The 16,070-nt window shown below is 44.3% G+C and overlaps 1 non-coding gene and 1 pseudogene across 1 annotated transcript; one reads left to right on the plus strand and one right to left on the minus strand.

Annotated features, from left to right (window-relative positions):
• LOC138666768 (zinc finger protein 721-like) overlaps positions 1-16,070 on the plus strand; it is a 112,831-nt pseudogene that overhangs the window by 53,226 nt on the left and 43,535 nt on the right.
• TRNAC-GCA (transfer RNA cysteine (anticodon GCA)) lies at positions 7,739-7,810 on the minus strand. The gene has a single exon. It is a non-coding gene; the product is annotated as a tRNA-Cys (tRNA).

Genomic DNA, 16,070 nt, shown 5'->3' on the forward strand with positions numbered 1-16,070 from the left:
TGTGCCAGCAGCAGTACTAGTACGGCGCACCGATCACCGCGGTCTCGCGCTGAGCGCCGCGGTGATCGGGTGCGGGTGTCAGCTGTATATGACAGCTGACACCCCACAGCAATGCCCACGATCGGCGCTATCGCCGATCGCGGGCATTTAACCCCTCTGATGCCGCTGTCAGTAGTGACAGCGGCATAGAGGGGGATCGCGCAGGGACGGGGGCTCCCTGCGCTCTCCCACCGGAGCAACGCAATGAGATCGCGTTGCTCCGGTGACCCGGAAGGAGTCCCTGGATCCAAGATGGCCGCCGGACTCCTTCCGGGTCGTGAAATGACCTGGCTAGCCGGCGCCTGCTGAGAGCAGGCGCTGGAAAGCCGGCTAAACTGCCTGTCAGATCGTTGATCTGACACTGTGCTATGCACAGTGTCAGATCAACGATCTGATCTAATACAGAGATGTCCCACCCTGGGACAATGTTAGAAAGTTAAAAAAAAAAAAATAGAATGTAAAAAAAAAATAAAAAAAATCCCCAAATAAAAAAAAAAAAACATTTCCCAATAAATCCATTTATTTATGTAAATTAAAAAAACAATAAATGTACACATATTTGGTATCGCCGCGTCCGTAACGACCCACTCTATAAAACTATCCCACTAGTTAACCCCTTCAGTGAACACCGCAAAAAAAATAAATAAAAAACAAGGCAAAAAACATTGCTTTATTATCATACAGGCGAACAAAAAGTGGAATAACACGCGATCAAAATGACGGATATAAATAACCATGGTACCGCTGAAAACGTCATCTTGTCCCGCAAAAAAAAAGCCGCCATACAGCATCATCAGCAGAAAAATAAAAAAGTTATACCTCTCAGAATAATGCGATGCAAAAACAATTATTTTTTTATATAAAATAGTTTTTATTGTGTAAAAGCGCCAAAACATAAAAAAAAATTACATAAATGAGGTATCGCTGTAATCGTACTGACCTGAAGAATAAGACTGCTTTATCCATTTTACCACACGTGGAACGGTATAAACGCCCCCCCTAAAAGAAATTCAGGAATTGCTGGTTTTTGTTCATTCCGCCTCCCAAAAATCGGAATAAAAAGCGATCAAAAAATGTCATCTGCCCGAAAATGTTACCAATAAAAACGTCAACTCGTCCCGCAAAAAACAAGACCTCATATGACTCTGTGGGCCAAAATATGGATAAATTATAGTTCTCAAAATGTGGTGATGCAAAAACTATTTTTTGCAATAAAAAGCGTCTTTTAGTGTGTGACAGCTGCCAATCATAAAAATCCGCCAAAAAAAGCTATAAAAGTAAATCAAACCCCCCTTCATCACCCCCTTACTTAGGGAAAAATAATAAAATGTAAAAAAATGTATTTATTTCCATTTTCCCGTTGGGGTTAGGGTTTCAGTTATAATTGGGGGTTTCCACTGTTTAGGCACATCAGGGGCTCTCCAAACGCGACATGGCGTCCGATCTCAATTCCAGCCAATTCTGCTTTGAAAAAGTAAAACAGTGCTACTTCCCTTCCGCGTTCTCCTGTGTGCTCAAACAATGGTTCCCCCCAACATATGGGGTATCAGCGTTCTCAGGACAAGTTGGACAACAACTTTTGGGGTCCAATTTGTCCTGTTACCCTTGGGAAAATAAAAACATAGGGGATAAAATATCATTTTTGTGGAAAAAAAAATATTTTTTATTTTCACAGCTCTGCGTTATAAACTGTAGTGAAACACTTGTTGGTTCAAAGCTCTCACAACACATCTAGATAAGTTCCTTGGGGGGTCTAGTTTCCAATATGGGGTCACTTGTGGTGGGTTTCTACTGTTTAGGTACATCAGGGGCTCTGCAAATGCAACATGACACCTGCAGTCCATTCCATCTAAGTCTGCATTTCAAACGGTGCTCCTTCCCTTCCGAGCTCTGCCATGCACTCAAACGGTGGTTCCCCCCCACATGTGGGGTATCAGCGTACTCAGGACAAATTGGACAATAACATTTGTGGTCCAATTTCTCCTGTTACCCTTGGGGAAAAAAAAATTGCGGGCTAAAACATCCTTTTGTGGAAAGAAAAAATTATTTTTTAATTTTCACAATGCTACATTCTAAACTTTAGTGAAACAATTGGGGGTTAAAAGTGCTCACCACACATCTAGATAAGTTCCTTAGGGGGTCTTCTTTCCAAAATGGGGTCACTTGTGGGGGGTTTCCACTGTTAAGGCACGTCAGGGGCTCTCCAAATGCGACATGGCGTCCGATCTCAATTCCAGCCAATTTTGCATTGAAAAGTCAAATGGCATTCCTTCCCTTCCGAGCTCTGCCATGCGCTCAAACAGTGGTTTATCCCCATATATGAAGTATCGGCGTACTCAGGATAAATTGGACCCCAAAAGTTGTTGTGCAATTTGTCCTGTTACCCTTGGGAAAATAAAAAATTTGGGGCAAAAAGATCATTTTTTGTGAAAATTAATATAAAATTTGTTTACGGCTCTACATTATAAACTTCTGTGAAGCACTTGGAGGTTCAAAGTGCTCACCACACATCTAGATTAGTTCCTTAGGGGGTCTACTTTCCAAAATGGTGTCACTTGTGGGGGGTTTCCACTGTTTAGGCACATCAGGGGCTCTCCAATCGTGACATGGGCTCCGATCTCAATTCCAGCAAATCTTGCATTGAAAAGTCAAATGGCGCTCCTTCCCTTCCGAGCTCTGCCATGTGCCCAAACAGTGGTTTACCCCCACATATGGGGTATCGGCGTACTCAGGACAAATTGTTCAACGACTTTTGTGGTCCAATTTCTCCTGTTACCCTTGGTAAAATGAAACAAATTGGACCTGAAGTAAAAATTTTGTGAAAAAAAGTTAAATGTTCAATTGTTTTAAACATTCAAAAAATTCCTGTGAAGCACCTGAAGGGTTAATAAACTTTTTGAATGTGGTTTTGAGTACCTTGAGGGGTGCAGTTTTTAGAATGGTGTCACTTTTGGGCATTTTCTGTCATATAGACCCCTCAAAGTCACTTCAAGTGTGAGGTGGTCCGTAAAAAAAATGGTTTTGCAAATTTTGTTGCAAAAATGAGAAATCGCTGGTCAACTTTTAACCCTTATAACGTCCTAACAAAAAAAAATTATGTTTCCAAAATTGTGCTGATGTAAAGCAGACATGTGGGAAATGTTGTTTATTAACTATATTATGTGATATAACTCTCTAATTTAAGGGCATAAAAACTAAGAGTTTGAAAATTGCTAAATTTTCATAATTTCCGACAAATTTTAGTTTTTTTCACAAATAAATGCAAGTCATATCGAAGAAGTTTTACTACTATCATGAAGTACAATATGTCACGAGAAAACAGTGTGAGAATCACCAGGATCCGTTGAAGCGTTTCAGAGTTATGACCTCATAAAGTGACAGTGGTCAGAATTGTAAAAATTGGCCCTGTCACTTAGGTGAAAACAGGCTTTGGGGTGAAGGGGTTAAAGAATAATGTTTACACACACAGAAAGATCTATAGATGGATAGATCTATCACTAGATAGATAGATTTATCTATTTATCTATAGATATATCTATAGATACACTTCCTGACAGAAGTTATGTTGCTTATCCATGTTATGTAAATAAAACTTTTAGAACCTGATGTTAAATTCATCCATTGGTTGTACATACATGCTAGCCACCTTAGGGAGAGACCCAAGTTGGGCTAAATGTAGATTAGACTGGGGTGGAAAGAGATGATTTGCATAGCTCCACCTACTGCAAAGGATTCTGGGTAAACCTGCTATTCTTTGTATTATGCTGCTTGCAAGTACTTTCCGTTTCAGGAAAGCATCCACTATGTATTTCCATTGGTTGTATAAATTATTCTTTTGAAAGCTGAAACCCTCCGAAATGTGGTTTAGGTTAAGAAAAATTTATCATCAATGCAGAAATATTGATCAGTTAATGGACACTGGCGTGCCTGGAGGAACTTTGTTGTAGAGATGGATATATGAGATGGAGCACCATCCTGCTGCAGAATTTGGCCCCTTTTATGATTTGGAATATAAGAGGTATCTAGTACTTCTTGATATTTTAGGCTATTGATATTGCCTTCCACCTTGCAAATGTTGCGCACACCCCCATACTGAATGTAACCCCAGACCATGATCTTTCCACCACCAAATTTAACTGTTTTCCCGATGTATTTTGGATCCATACGGGCTCGAGTAGTTCTCCTGCAGTATTTGCGGCGGCTGTGGTGTAATTCTACTAAAGATTCATCAGAGAAATCCACCTTCTGCCACTTTTCCAGCATCCATCGATTTAGCAGGCTGTAGATTTGTCTTGACAAAATCTGACCATTCTGTGTCCATTAACTGATCAATATTTCTGCATTGATGCCAATTTATTTTTTTAACCTAAACCACATTTCAGAGGGTTTCAGCTTTCAAAAGATTAATTTACACAACCAATGGATGAATTTAACATCAGGTTATAAGCTTTTATTTACATAACATGGATAAGCGACATAACTTCTGTCAGGGAGTGTATATCTATACTGTAGATAATACCAAGCCCGATGTTTAGTAATAAACACAATAAAATGGTACTTAACCCCTTAGTGACGGAGCCAAATTTTTGAAATCCGACCAGTGTCACTTTATGTGGTAATAACTCTGCAACGCTTCAACAAATCCCAGTGATTTTTAGACTGTTTTTTTGTGACAGAATATACTTTATGATAATGGTAAATTTAGGTCAATATGTTTTGTGTTTATTTATAAAAAAATAGATTGTGGCCCGATTCTAATGCATCGGGTATTCTAGAATATGCATGTCCCCGTAGTATATGGACAATGATGATTCCAGAATTCGCGGCAGACTGTGCCCGTCGCTGACTGGTCGAGGCAACCTTTATGACATCATCATCGCCATGGCAACCATTATGACATCTACGTCGATACTGTGCCTGTCGCTGATTGGTCGAGGCGAATTTGCGGCAGACTGTGCCCATCGCTGATTGGTCGAGGCAACCTTTATGACATCATCGTCGCCATGCTGTGCCCGTCGCTGATTGGTCGAGGCCTGGCGGCAATTTTTCATTTTTTCAAGGAAATTTACTAAATTTATTTTTTTGTGGACTTATCCATGTTTGAAGTGACTTTAGGGGTCCCATATATTGGGAACCCCCCAAAAGTGATACCATTTTAAAAACCGCACCACCTGACATATCAAAAACTGCAGTCAGGTAGTTTATTAACCCTTCAGGTGCTTTACAAGAATTAATGCAAGGTGGTATCACAGAAATGAAAATGTGTATTTTTACCACAAAACTAACTAACTTCTGAACAGATTACTACAGCCGTCAGACTCTAAGGTCATTATTTGGTCATGAATTGCCACGGCAAACATCAGGACCACAAAATCATGATCTGAGGGCACCAATTGGGATAAAGAGGAAGCCCCCACACTCTGTTAACCATTTATAGTGATGTAGTCACTATTAACAGCAGCATCTAAGGGGTTAAACAGATTTGGACGGTGCAAACACCGATCGTGGCTGATGCAGCAAGTTGTCAGCTATAGTGCACAGCCGACAGCTGCTGGATTGTCATCTGTATGGGGATACTATTCTCTTATATCTCAGGTCAGTTAAAGGGACTCTGTCACCTGAATTTGGCGGGACTGGTTTTGGGTCATATGGGCGGAGTTTTCGGGTGTTTGATTCACCCTTTCCTTACCCGCTGGCTGCATGCTGGCTGCAATATTGGATTGAAGTTCATTCTCTGTCCTCCATAGTACACGCCTGTGCAAAGCAATCTTGCCTTGTGCAGGCGTGTACTATGGAGGACAGAGAATGAACTTCAATCCAATATTGCAGCCAGCATGCAGCCAGCGGGTAAGGAAAGGGTGAATCAAACACCCAAAAACTCCGCCCACATGACCCAAAACCAGTCCCGCCAAATTCAGGTGACAGGTTCCCTTTAAAAGACGTATTGGCTGTCATTAAGGGGTTAAAGAGTTAAATAAAGACATACACAAAATCTGCATTGGCCGGGGTCACACTTGCGAGAAACTCGCACGAGGCTCTCACCTCAATGCCTGGCACTGCTGCCAGCACTCGGGATCGGAGCGTTCAGCTACATAGAAATACATGTTGCTGCACGCTCCACTCCCGAGTGCCCGCGTCAGTGCCGGGTATTGATGCGAGAGACTCGGGTGAGTTTCTCGCAAGTGTGACCCCGGCCTTAAATGCAATATCTGTTTAATTTTAAAAAAATTGTGTGGGCTCCTGCGCAATTTTCAATTCCAGAGTGGGAAAGCCAGCGACTGGGGGCTAATGTTTATAGTCTGGGAAGGGGTTAATAGCCATGGATCTTCCCAGTCTATGAATCTCAGCCCGCAGCTGTATATTTAGCCTTTACTGGCTTTTAAAATAGGGGGACCCCCCAAAAAATGATGTGGGGTCCCTCTATAATTTATAGCTACAAAGGCTGATATTCATAGCCCAAGAAGGTACCATGGATATTGCAATAGTACCTTCTTGGGCTATGAATATCAGCCTTTGTAGCTATAAATTATAGAGGGACCCCACATCATTTTTTTCAATTCCAGAGTGGGAAAGCCAGCGACTGGGGGCTAATGTTTATAGTCTGGGAAGGGGTTAATAGCCATGGATCTTCCCAGTCTATGAATCTCAGCCCGCAGCTGTATATTTAGCCTTTACTGGCTTTTAAAATAGGGGGACCCCCAAAAAAATGATGTGGGGTCCCTCTATAATTTATAGCTACAAAGGCTGATATTCATAGCCCAAGAAGGTACCATGGATATTGCACCCCCCCCCCCCCCCCCCCGCCCCCGGCTACAATTACCTGCTCCCAGCCGCCCCAGAAATGGCTCACCAATGCCTGGGATCCTCTTCACCGCCGACGCTGGACAGGACCTGACCCACCTCAGCTCTTCATCCTCCTGACCTCCCTCCCCCCCCCCCCCCAATCTCAGGGGCCTGGGTGAGTCCCAAGATGATTTTTTTTAATGTATATACAGCAGTTGCACCTATATAATGTGTATAGACTGCTATATATACATTATATAGGTGATACTGCTGTATATGATCACTATTATGTATGTATGGCAGTCTATATCTTATATAGGTGACACTGCTACTGATGCATATATACCTTATATAGGTGACACTGCAGTGTGTGTGTGTGTGTGTGTATGTATATATATATATATACACACACATGTATGTAAACACATATGTACATGTATACACATGTATCACAAATTCTTTGGTATTACTATCTTCATTTAATTTGTCTGAAATGAAAAAGCACAAAAGAGAATGAAGCAAAAAGCAAAACATTGATCATTTCACACAAAACTCCAAAAATGGGCCAGACAAAAGACATCAGGGAACCTCCGCCATGTTTGACTGTAGGGACCGTGTTCTTTTCTTTGAATGCCTCTTTTTTTCTCCTGTAAACTCTATGTTGATGCCTTTGCCCAAAAAGCTCTACTTTTGTCTCATCTGACCAGAGAACATTCTTCCAAAACGTTTTAGGCTTTTCCAGGTAACATAGTAACATAGTTAGCAAGGCCGAAAAAAGACATTTGTCCATCCAGTTCAGCCTATATTCCATCATAATAAATCCCCAGATCTACGTCCTTCTACAGAACCTAATAATTGATAGTAACATAGTTAGTAAGGCCGAAAAAAGACATTTGTCCATCCAAAAAGTATCTACAGGTGGCACTCGGAATTGAACCAAGGACCTCTTGATCTGCAGTCAAATGCTCTACCACTGAGCTATACTCCCTATATTTTAATTTGGCAAACTCCAGCCTGGCTTTTTTATGTCTCGGGGTAAGAAGTGGGGTCTTCCTGGGTCTCCTACCATACAGTCCCTTTTCATTCAGACGCCGACGGATAGTACGGGTTGACACTGATGCACCCTCGGACTGCAGGGCAGCTTGAACTTGTTTGGATGTTAGTCGAGGTTCTTTATCCAACATCCGCACAATCTTGCGTTGAAATCTCTTGTCAATTTTTCTTTTCCGTCCACATCTAGGGAGGTTAGCCACAGTGCCATGGGCTTTAAACTTCTTGATGACACTGCGCACGGTAGACACAGGAACATTCAGGTCTTTGGAGATGGACTTGTAGCCTTGAGATTGCTCATGCTTCCTCACAATTTGGTTTCTCAAGTCCTCAGACAGTTCTTTAGTCTTTTTTTTCTCCATGCTCAATGTGGTACACACAAGGACACAGGACAGAGGTTGAGTCAACTTTAATCCATGTCAACTGGCTGCAAGTGTGATTTAGTCATTGCCAACACCTGTTAGATGCCACAGGTAAGTTACAGGTGCTGTTAATTACCCCAAATTAGAGAACCATCACATGATTTTTGAACAGTGCCAATACTTTTGTCCACCCCCTTTTTATGTTTGGTGTGGAATTATATCCAATTTGGCTTTAGGATAATTTTTTTGTGTTTTTTTTTCATTTGAGACAAATTAAATGAAGATAATAATACCAAAGAATTTGTGTTTGCAATTATTTTCAGGAAGAAAATGAGTATTATCTGACAGAATTGCAGGGGTGTCAATACTTTTGGCCATGACTGTATGTATAACAGGTTCCATGTGAGATGCACATGTAGAAGGGGTATCATATCCCGCTCACTGCCACCAGTGTAACGGGGTCTACCAAGCTGGGGTACCTCTTTCAGTACCACCCCGCATTTCAGGAGGTCCACTCTGCTTTGGTTGGAGTCTGAATAAAGGAGCCATGCATACAAGAATGGGGATAAGGAGCCATGCATACAAGAATGGGAATAGGAGGCCCATGCATCCAAGGACGGGGATAAGAAGCTATGCATACAAAAATGGGAATAAGAGGCCCATGCATATCAGGACGGGGATAAGGAGCCATGCACACAAGGACAGGGATGTGGGAGCCAGGCAGACAAGGATGGAGATGAGGAGCCATGCACACAAGGACGGGGATAAGGAGCCATGCATACAAAGACGGGGATGAGGAGCCATGCATACAAGGACGGGGATAAGGAGCCATGCATAGAAAGAATGGGAATAAGAAGCCCATGCATGCAAGGACGGGGATAAGGAGCCATGTATACAAGGATGGGGGATAAGGAGCCATGCATACAAGGATGGGGATAAGGAGCCATGTATACAAGGACGGGGATAAGGAGCCATGCATACAAGGATGGGGATAAGGAGCCATTATAAATGGACAGGGGAGCCATGGATACAAGGACCGGGATGTGGGGACAATGCATACCTGGCTTATACTTGACTCAATAAGCTTTCCCTGTTTTTTATGGCAAAATTAGGTGCCTCGGCATATACTTGGGTCGACTTATACTCAAGTATATACTTCTACTGTCCTGCATAAATGGTGTTATTCTCAGTATCTATTCTTATTATGTATGTGTGTATCTGTCTATCACTTTGATTAATTGTGAGAAAAGTAGCGTACTCTTTATTGGCCCATGTGGCAACGTTTCGGATCCATAACTGCACATTTCTCTGATATGGAAGTGAAATGTTGCCACATGGACTAATAAAGCGTATAAAAAAAAACGGTTCCATTTTCTTCCACAAAAGTGGTATGATTCTCTTCTCACTTGCTGTCCATGTGCAGTCGTTTTTTTTTTCTCAGCAGATGTTGCAGTCTGATACTCAGACCATTGAGGAGATGGAGAAATTAATTAATTAATTTCTCCGTCTCCTCCACACCTGTGCTGCGAGAGCATTGGAGCACTGACACTTGGCTCATGCTCACAGCAGAGCAAGAGCCAAGTATCATTGGCTACTGTGATTCCATCCTAATGAGCACCTGTATTAAAGGGACCCTGTCACCCCCCCCCCCCCCCCAAATGCGTTTTTAACTAAAAGAGCCAACTTGTGCAGTACTAATGCTGCATTCTGTAAAGGTGGCTCTTTTAGTTCGGGTCCCTTCCAACGCTGAAATAATCGTTTTTAGAATTTGCCTGTCATACCTGTAGTTTGTCAGGGGGGAATGTCTTTTCCCCCGACACAGTAAGAAAGGAATGGGGGCACCACGGTATGTGGGACTCAAACCAGGCCTAAAGACTACCACGCATATATAAAGAGAAAACAGATAGGCCTTACAAAAGGGAGTCACCACCAAAAAAATATGAAAACACAGCTTTATTGATACAAAAACATGTACAGACGGCAAAACACACTAAAACCTTAAAAACAAAGGGGTGAACAGTAACCCCGTGAACACTAAAGCCCAGAATAAGGCAAAAAGCCCGCACGAACCTGAACAGGGTAAAAAATAGCACATCCAAAGGTTAGAATGACCTGACTGACAACATGATAGTAACCTAAAGCAATCCCAACAAGCCCTGAATAAATGTTAAGGTACATAGGCGTTAACAGAACCTGGGGAAGCAAAAAAGCACAACAAAACCAGCCTGACACAATAGAGTCAATATGGCCTAATGATCACTAATAAAATGGTGCTAGAGAAAGAGCTCAGAGGCCGGTCATTGGACTAAGATATACTCAGACCACCAATGAGCACATATAGGTTGTCTAGTACCCACATATGAACAGACCGTGCGCCCTAGTAGAATGCATAAAGTGCATAAATGTCAATATACCAAAGGCACCGATAACAAGCAGGGTAGAAGAGGAGTGCATACCCACTGCAGGTAACGTGCGGGCTACAGGCACCCAACGCGTGTCGCCACGCTCTGGTGGCTTCGTCAGGGGTAAAGCCTGTATGGTCTGCCTGTGCTATAAATGTAAGCGAATCAGCGACTTACCGAGTCTCAGCTGTGCAGCGGCGCGACAAGCTGCATGGAGCAAGTGTAAATGGCGATCGCAGACGCCGGGCCCGGCGTGTAGTAAGTGCGCATGCGCCAGCGTCCAAGAGAAGAAGAATACACACCGCTCCTGGTCGTCAAGGCAACACGTACACAAAAGCTAGTGCGCTTGCGCAAAGACGCTCACTAACGATATTAGACAAAGTATGAAGGCGGAGGGAGCAAATACAACATACACACTGATATAAACATCCATCAATAGGAGCGCAAAGTGCACAGTATAATGCAGAGGCACTAAGCGCTGCAAAATATTATAGAAGCTCCACAGATGAATACACTAGCTTCCTTATACAAAAAAGTGCAGACCGAACCCGGTCATAGGGACAGTACCTAGAAAGTGATTAGTGCGCTTGCGCAGAGGCAGTCAAATATACTAATGTACAAAATGTAGAAACAAGGGGAACAAAACAAAATATGCACATAGAAATATAACTATACCCGCTCATACGGACGCAAAGTGCACTGCAGAATACACACGTATTATATTCGCTCCTGCAGACGACTACGCCGTTGCAAAAAACATTTTGCGAACTCCACACGGATGTTAAGGCCACACATATAGAGTGACCAACGTACTAGCGCAAGAGCAATTACCAGTAGTCATAGAAACAGGGGAAGCAAAAAGTAGAATGTGCACATCAATGAAGACATACCTCCTCATAGTATGAGTTGTGTGGTATATAGACATTATAAATACGTCTACAAATAAAGGCGCCGACGTCCCAAAGCGGAAGAATCCACACCGTCATCAGTCGTCGAGACACAATAGCGCATGCACAAACCTGATCACTTAGCAAATGTGGGCAAATTATAAAGATAAAGGGAGCAGATAAACAACAGTGACAAAATAATATAGAAATATACAAACATAAGGGCCCCGCATTGAGGAAAAAAGTGAATGAAAAAAATGAATAAAAAAATGACAAGTTCCCCGTATAGTCCAACAAGGGCAAAACAGCCCCATGATGATCGATCCAAATGTAGATAGAGCACAAGCCCAACTAGGGTCCATAACAGCACAATAAGCTGAATAAACACCTGGCTCGAATGGGTGAGTACATAGAGGAGCCGAAACAACGGGCCAAATTTCACTGGCCAGTTATATCACCCACTTAACAGTGGAACCACTCATTGTTTATAAAAGCCAGTGAACAGAAGATCTTCATTCAAGCCACAAGGGACAACAGAGTTCAGGTCAAAGATCCACTTGGATTCTCGTTTCAAAAGTTCAAGGGCAACATTTCCGCCCCTCATGTTCATTCGTACTGCTTCAAGTCCCAGGATTTTCGTGCCAGCCCAGCGTGAACTGTGTACAGCCAAAAAATGCTCAGCCACTGATGTAAGAGTTTTTCCTTTTGCCTTGTCCCTTGTAGCCGTTGAAATAGTGGAGAAGTGTTGCTGTATACGTCTCCTGAGCTCCTGTGTGGTTTGGCCCACATAGACTTTAGGGCATGGACATACCAACGCGTAAACCAGATTCTGAGACCTACAATTAAAGTAGGCCTTGGTAGGAGTCTGTGGAAACAAAGAAGGCACCATAATCTTTTCATCACGACTGGTAAATGGGCAAATACTGCAGTTTCCACACGGGAAGGTCCCCATAAGCCTAACCCCTCTACGGAGTTTCGTAACTGGCCGTTGGAAATGGCTATGACTTAAACAGTCCCTGAGACTCCTAGCCCTCCTGGCTACCAGGTTGGGTTGTGGGGCAATGTGGGGGAGAAGCTTTGGCTCACTCTGTAAAATACCCCAATATTTAGAGAGAATGCCCCGTAGATCACGCCACTGATTATTAAAGATAGTAATAATTCCCAATGGTTTTTCAGCGGTCCTAGTCCTGCCTTTAAGGAGGTCCTCCCTATTACTGTTGTTAGCCGCAGAAAAGGCCCGGGAGACAACCCGTTTTGGATAGCCCCTCTTTCAAAAACGTGCAGTGAGCTCACGGGAATGTGTGGTAAACTCCCCTTGTTCACTGCAGTTCCTCCTAACCCTATAGAATTGACCTTTGGGAATACCTGTTTTGAGATGTAAAGGATGGAAACTCTCAAAGTGCAGCAGACTGTTGGTAGCCGTGGGTTTCCGATATAGGGTCGTCAAGATTTTGGAGCCCTCCATTTTCAGCCTCAGATCCAAAAACTCAATGTCCGTCTGAGAGTATTGTGAGGTAAGGCGAATGTTCAAGGGGTTGTCGTTCAGAATACTCACAAAATCCTTGCATTGTTCCAGGGTGCCTGTCCAGATAAACACAATGTCATCAATATAACGGAACCACTTCATGACATGTTCAGAGAAGTGATCCAGGCAGAACACCCTAGTGACCTCCCACCAACCTAAAAAAAGGTTGGCGTAAGACGGGGCACCGCGAGCCCCCATAGCAGTGCTCCTCACTTGCCTGTAGAAGACACGGTCAAAAATAAAATAATTCTGATCCAAGATGAATAACAATAGATCCAAAATAAACGAATAGTGTCCTCGATCCTCTGTGGTGTTTAAGTCCAGGAAAAAAGCTACAGCACGTACACCCAGTTGGTGCCCAATGCACGTGTACAGGAACTCCACATCCAAGGTCACAAGCCACGCCCCTGGTGGAATCTCAAGGTTCTGAAGTTGCAGGATCAGAAATGTAGAGTCCTTAACGTACGACTTGAGGGACGCAACTAGAGGCTGAAGAAAAAAATCAATGTAAACACACGGCCGTTCAAGTAACCCACCAATCCCGGAGACTATAGGCCTACCTGGAGGGGCCTGTAAAGATTTATGTACCTTCGGAAGCATATAGAAGGTGGGAATCCTGGGATGGTGGTTAGTTAGAAATTCTTGTTCCCGTTTATTGATAATATTGCGTGTGTAGGCAGCCTCTAGTAAACGGCCCAATTTGCCCTGAAAAACAGAAGTAGGATCAGAGGGAAGCACCTGGTAACACTCTGAATTCCCCAGTTGGCGCATGGCTTCCTGTAGATAGAGGTCAACCGGCCAAATGACCAGGTTGCCCCCCTTATCCGCTTCGCGGATGACAAAGTCTCTATTGGAGCCCAATTTAGCTAGAACAGCCTGATCTTTCTGATTGATATTCCTCCCCTTATTTGGGTCAAGTTAAAGCTCATGTAGCTCCCTACACACGGCATTAAAAACACTTTGTACCGCTGGAAACAAAGAAAAAGGGGGGGTGGCTTGAGAGGGTAGCCTACCGGTAAATCTTCTTCTGGGCTGGCACTCATCACCTTCATCCAGAAGATCCAAGAGATCCCTCAAAACTAGTCTGTCAGCCATGGGCAATTCATCTAGGGCCGAGGGGCGATGATAAAGCAATTTAAAAGTCAACTGTCTGCAAAACAGATAGACGTCCTTGATGAAAGTAAATTTATCAAGCACACTGGTAGGGCAAAAAGACAGGCCCTTTTCCAATAAGGCTATTTCATGTTCCGACAAAACATAATTAGAAAGATTAATAATCTGCAACTTACCAGTGGCCTGTGATAGATCTGATCTTAGCGTCTCCTGTTCTGCCGCGTCTCCCGTTGGTACCGAGGCGACCATGCTTTGCGATTCCGAGTCCGCCTCTTTTGTGATACGTCTCCTCCTCCGGCCCACCAAAAAAATATGAAAACACAGCTTTATTGATACAAAAACGCCCCGACACAAACGCCTCCCAGCCATCACTCAGTACTCTGCACGCCGGGCGCTGCCTCCTCTTCCTTCATTAGCGTACCTGACGCCTGTGCTGCAAGTTTTTTTTCAGGCATGCGCAGTTTGCGCTGCCCTTAAAACTTACAGCGCAGGCTCCGGGGACGCTAATGAAGGAAGAGGAGGCGGCGCCCGGCTCTGGAGCAGAGACTGCTGGGCGGCAGGAGGAGCGCTGGTCCCCTGTGAGGGAGATGGCGCCTCTGCTGTGACTCCTCTGCAGAGTGGTTACTGGGCGCTGTCCTCCTCAGTCCTCTGCCATCCTCTGGGCTCTCCTCGTCCCCAGGGTGTCCCCGGCACCTGCCCGTGGTCGATCATGGTCGATCATGCGCGCTGCGGTGCCATTCACATGTGGCTCTTCAAATAACGCCTTTAAGAGGAGTGTTGAAGGGCAGGACAAAGTATAGCAAAATTCACTGATCGGGAATGGGGAATGTTAAAGTATGTGGGCTGGTGGGGTTTGTGTGGCAGGGCTGTTTTTATTTATCCCAGTCCGGCCCTGTGTGTGTGTGATTATACAGTGTGCGTGTGCGCGTGAGATTAGATAGTGAGGCTGTGCGTGTCATTATACAGTGGGGCTGTGCGTGTGTGTCACTATACAGTGGGGCTGTGTGTGTCATTATACAGTAGGGTTGTGCGTGTGTGTCATTATACAGTGAGGCTGTTCGTGTCATTATACAGTGGGGTTGTGTGTGTGACTGTCACTATACAGTAGGACTGTGTGTGTCAATAAATATATATATATTCGCATGCTTGCAGTCACAAGACCACCTGTTCCCAGTGCCAGCACCAGAGAATCCTCACAGTGCGCACGATATGAGGATTCACACATAGTGACTGTAGATGGAGCGCCCCCAGACGCAGGGCCGCGGGTTACTCGGTACCGGTCCTCTCTGGCTCAGTTCTGGGGTTGTCACGGTGGCTGGACCCGGTCCGTGACCCTGCTAAGGGGCGTCCAATAAAAGGTGATACAAGTCTGTCAAGGTTTCGTGACGCCACCTGTGTGTGGTATTCGGTCAGGGTGACCGACGCTGCTTGGGGTCCACTGGGGTGATGTGATGGCAGCTAGATGGTATACCTTCCCACAGGTGAAGTATGTCCTCAGGGCTTCCCAGTAGTGTAGGTGGCGATGGTATGAGGCGCAGTCAATAACGAGGACACAGGGTTGCAGTCTCTTTACCTCTTTACTGAAGGCTTCACGATCCTCAATCCAGAGCACTGTCAACAGGGCTGTCTGAGACCGGCCGGTCCGAAGGCACATCCAGAGTTCCCTTTGCAGGTGGAAATCGTTGCCTACCACTAGCACCTGTGTGTTGTAGTGCTTCCCTGCTAAGCATTTGGGATAGTCCTCACAACTTCTATTCTCGTTCTTTCTCGTTCTTTCTCGTTCTTTCTAGTTCTTTCTTTCTCCGTCCCCCAAGTTTGTTACGGCTAGGACGCACCCGTTTGATGGGAAGGCTCGGAGCTATTCTGGGACCCTAGAGACTCCACTCTCCACGCTTGCCCCCTGTGTCTG

Source organism: Ranitomeya imitator, chromosome 2, assembly GCF_032444005.1.
Source record: "Ranitomeya imitator isolate aRanImi1 chromosome 2, aRanImi1.pri, whole genome shotgun sequence".
NCBI classification, from domain to species: domain Eukaryota; kingdom Metazoa; phylum Chordata; class Amphibia; order Anura; family Dendrobatidae; genus Ranitomeya; species Ranitomeya imitator.